The sequence below is a fragment of the Penaeus vannamei genome, chromosome 9, assembly GCF_042767895.1.
Source record: "Penaeus vannamei isolate JL-2024 chromosome 9, ASM4276789v1, whole genome shotgun sequence".
Classification (NCBI taxonomy): domain Eukaryota; kingdom Metazoa; phylum Arthropoda; class Malacostraca; order Decapoda; family Penaeidae; genus Penaeus; species Penaeus vannamei.
Genome location: NC_091557.1, coordinates 5,751,585 through 5,756,584, shown reverse-complemented (window position 1 = coordinate 5,756,584; position 5,000 = coordinate 5,751,585). Strand labels below are relative to the sequence as shown.

General features: G+C 39.4%; 1 protein-coding gene across 1 annotated transcript in view; it reads left to right on the top strand.

Annotated features, from left to right (window-relative positions):
- LOC138862764 (protein lingerer-like) overlaps positions 1-5,000 on the top strand; it is a gene marked incomplete in the record, with an annotated part of 144,935 nt that overhangs the window by 1,056 nt on the left and 138,879 nt on the right.

The window sequence follows — 5,000 nt, the reverse complement described above, 5'->3', positions numbered from 1 at the left end:
CCGTTATCACTATCTTCACGCAAGTCCCCATGTCTCCTTCTGAACGCCTACTGAACCAAAATCTTAAGTCGGCGAGAAAGAAAGAGAGAGAGACAGAAGAAATGAGAAAAGACGGAGAGATCTATACACATTTCCTTTATCATTATCTTCACGCGTCCCCATGTCTCCTTCTGAACGCCTACATAACCATAGTCTTAAGGCGATGCGGAAGACAGCAGAACAAAGATGAGAAGAGAGAGAGAGAGAGAGAGAGAGAGAGAAAGCGAGAGAGAGAGAGAGAGAGAGAGAGAGAGAGAGAGAGAGAGAGAGAGAGAGAGAGAGAGAGAGAGAGAGAGAGAGAGAGAGAGAGAGAGAGAAGAGAAGAGAAGAGATGAGAAGAGAGAGAGAGAGAGAGATAAAGAGAGATCTATACACAATACCGTTATCCTTATCTTCACGTAGGTCCCCGTGTCCTCCCTCAGCACGTCGACGCCACCAAGGGGTTTCGCCGGGTGAGAGACTCCGGAAGAGGAGCCACGCCAATTACACGGCCCATCCCAAGCAAGCACACAGACCCGACTCAGAATGGGAAGGCAATCATCCCAACTCGAGCATAATGATTAATTATTCACAACTCATGCTTGGTTATGAGCTCGACCCCTTCCCTCCCCCTTCCCCTCCCTTCGTTCCCTTCTTCCTTCTTCTCTTCAATCTCTTCTCCCTCCCTCTCTTCATTCCTTTGCCCTCCTCCCCTTTATTCCCTTCTTCCCTCCCTTCATTCCCTTCCCCCTCCCTTCATTCTCTTCTTCCCCTTTATTCCCTTTCCTCCTCCTCCCTTCATTCCCTTCCCCCTCCTTTCATTCCCTTTCTCCCCTCCCTTTCATTCCCTTCTTCCTTCCTCCCTTCATTCCCTTCTCCCCACTCTCTTCATACCCCCTTCCCCTTTATTCCCTTCATTCCCTCCCCCCTACTCCCCTTTCATTCCCTTCCCCCCTCTCCCCTTCCCCCCACCACCCCCCACCATCCCCCCGTCCCGTGTAATCCAGGAGTTCAGACACGGGGACGGAATAGCACCGCCGTGTTCACTCGGACCATAACATAAACAACGGCCTGATGGAGGACGCCCGTGATAGAGACCCTGATGGTGGGCGTCTTGAGGGAAGGGGGGCGGGGGGGGGGGGATTTGCATGCGGAATAATATTTGGTCAGATGAACGGGATTTGATCGCTGCACAGGCTCCGGGTTCGATTAATCGGGGGGCGGGAGGGGCGGGGGGCGAGTGGGTGAGGGGGGGGGGGGGCGTTTGCTCGAACCTCGGGGAACCGCGGGTCTGGAAAATCTGTCAGGGACGATGTGTTCGATTTACGTCGCGTTCGTAATCAAAGTTTGGGTATTATTGTCATGTTTTTTTTTCCAGTTTTACATTTTATTATCATTATTATTGTTTTTCATATCGGTGTTTTTTTTTTTTTTTTTTTTTTTGAGCGCTGTGTTGATATCCTGTCACTTGTTTATGCAGGGTGATATTTAATCTGGGGCGCGTTATAGGTCATTTTATAGCCTTTTATTTGTGTTTTCGATTAAGCTAAATGTCGACCCAACGCTACTGGCTCTCCGAGTCCCTTGAACTCAGTGAATGTTATTGTGATGTGTAATGTGCATGTGTATCTATGTATGTTGTTGTGATGCGTGTGTATACACTTGCGTGTTTGTGTTTGCAAATGGCAGGCTGTGTGAATACGGTTGCACACACACACACATAAATACACACAGACACGCAAATGATGTATATATGATTGTGATACATTTATACAGATACATATATCTATGTATGTATCCATGTCTGTATGTATGTATGTATGTGTGTGTGTGTATGTATGTATTTATGTATGTATGTGTGTATGTGTGTATGTATGTATGTATGTATGCATGTACTTATGTATATATGTATGTATGTATGTATATATGTACATATGTATGTATGTATGTATGTATGTATGTATGTATGAGTGAATCTGCTTGTGCCAGGCTACACGAGAGCGTAAGTGAGTAGTCGTGCACAGCCAGAGGGTGAGTCAGTGAGTGAGTGAGCACGTGCGTGAGTGTCGCTCCCCGGTATGACATGCCCGTGTCCATGTGCGTGTCCATGTGCGTGTCCGAGATCGTATCGTATTTATATAGCGATGGCAACTAAGCAGAGTACGGTGTGTTCTCTCCTCTTTATGCTGCAGGTCGAAGGATATCTCCCGAAGTCCTTCCTGGCGGGGGGGGGGGGTCGCGTCCTATGACTGTCGCTTTGGCCTCCTTCGGTTGATTTTATTTCTCAGTTAGTTAAGTATATATATATATATATATATATATATATATATATATATATATATATATATATATATATATATATATATATATATATATATAAAGAGAGAGAGAGAGAGAGAGAGAGAGAGAGAGAGAGAGAGAGAGAGAGAGAGAGAGATCGTTCGCTCGCTTTCTCCTTTCTCTCGCTCGCTTGCTTGTTTTTTTCTCTATCACTTTCTCTCTCTTTCGCTTTCGCTTTCTCTATCTCTCTTTCGCCTTCTCTCTCTCTCTTTCGCTTTCTCTCTCTCTCTCTTTCGCTTTCTCTCTCTCTCTCTTTCGCTTTCTCTCTCTCTCTCTCTCTCTCTCTCTCTCTCTCTCTCTCTCTCTCTCTCTCTCTGTCTCTCTCTCTCTCTCTCTCTCTCTCCCCCTCTCTCTCTCGCTTTCTCTTTTCCTCTATTTCTCTGTCTTGGTCCCGTGTTCAATCTCTCTCTCTCTCTCTCTCTCTCTCTCTCTCTCTCTCTCTCTCTCTCTCTCTCTCTCTCTCTCTCTCTCTCTCTCTCCGAAGTTATCATGCAGCAGGCAATCCTATCTATGATGTTTAGAGTCAGTTATTTCCACAGTTTCCAAGGTTTAAGAATTTCCTCAGTTTTACGGTGTTGTGTATATGCTTACTGCAGATTCGTATTAATGTATTGGTATAGAGGGAAGCGTTTGGATAAAATCACTCAACAGCAAAAATAATAACAATAAAGATAAGAATAACAGCAAAAATATCAATAACAAAAACAACAACAAAGACAACAATATCAATAAAAGTAACAACAGCAAAGATAAGAACAGCAACAAAGATAACAATAACAACAAAAATAACAACACAGATAACAATAACAGCAAAGATAATAATATCAACAAGAATAACAATAACATAAAGAAAGATAACAATAACAACAAAAATAACAATAACAATAAAAATAACAACTACAACAAAAATAACAATAACAACAAAAATAACAACTACAACAAAAATAACAATAACAACAAAACGACCAATACCATCAACAACAAAAAGAGCAACAACAACAACAACAACAATAATTTCAGACAAAATAAAAGGGTTAAAAGGAAAAGAGCGAAATAAAGACCTAAAAGGCAGACTAACAGCAGCAGTAAGTGAAAATTGGAGTGAATGACCGTAGACTGAAAAATGCTTTCTGGCTTCCATCCCCGGCAAATTATACAGGAATGTGAGAATAACTCGGGTGCAAATAGTTTCAAAGATTGTTTGAATATTAAAAAAAGATTGCTATTTACTTTGCCTACGTGCTGTGTTCCGAAATCTTTTATTTTTCTTCCAAGATTTTCTCTCAGATTTTTTTTTTCTTTCTCTCTCTTTTGGATTTCGTTTGTTTACTTTTTGATTTTCTGAGTTTTTTTCTCGTTTATTTTGAGTGTGTCGGTCTTTTTATTTATTATTTGTCTGTCTGTTTGTCTTTGTTTATTTCCCTGTCTGTCTGTCTCGGTCTGTCTACTTCTGTCTCTGTCTGTCTGTCTGTCTGTCTCTCTAAATGCATGCCTACATCTCTGTCTGTCATCCTTTCTCTCTCTCTCTCTCTCTTCCTTTCTTTTTCTTTCTCCATCTCCATTTCCCTCCCGTCCTTCTTCCGGTCTCTCTCTCTCTCTCTCTCTCTCTCTCTCTCTCTCTCTCTCTCTCTCTCTCTCTCTCTCTCTCTCTCTCTCTCCCTCTCTCTCTCTCTTTCTCTCTCTCCCTTTCCTTCCCTCTTCCTCCCTCTCCATTTCTCTCCTTCTCTCTTCCCACTCCACTGTCTCTCCTTCGCTTTTTCTTGCCTCTTCTAGTTTCCGCTGAAGTTTTTTTCTTATTGCTTCCCACCTGAAGTCCTTCATCTTTTTCTCTCCCAAATTTTGTTGTTAATAAATTTGTGATGACAGTATTATCATACTATTGTTTTGTGACACCATTATTGTCTTCTTCCTCTTCCTCATCCTCATTATCATCATCATTATCCTCCTCCTTATCTTCCTACTCTTCCTCATCATTATTCTCCTCCTTCTCCTCCTCCTCATCATCATCATTCTCCTCCTCCTCATTATCAACATAACTGCAATCTTTATTCCATCATTATTTTTGGTTACTTCTATTCTTGTTTCACCTCATTATTATTATCGCTTTCATTAGCAATGTTATGATTATTATTACCATTAGTATTACTATTTATAATGTCATTATCATTATTATCATTATCATTTCCATTACTATTACTGCTATTCATAATATTACTATTCTTATTCTTATTATTATCATGGTTATCATTATTATCATTATTATTGTTATTATCAATATTATTATCATTGGTATTATAATTATTATTTTATTATTATTATTATTATTATTATTGTTATCATCATCAATGTTATTATTATCGTCAATATCATCATTATATTCATTAACATAACCATCAATATTATTATCATTACTATCAATAATGATTATGATAATAATAATAGTAATAATAGAAATGATAACAATAAAAATAATAACAGTGATAGTAAGGATAATGATAAAATAAATTTCAATGTTATATTTACTACTACTATTATCATGATTATTATAGTTATTATTATTTTCATTATTACTATTACCATCCTAGTTATTATTATCCTTAACATTACTATCATTATTATCATTTATCATTATCATTATTATT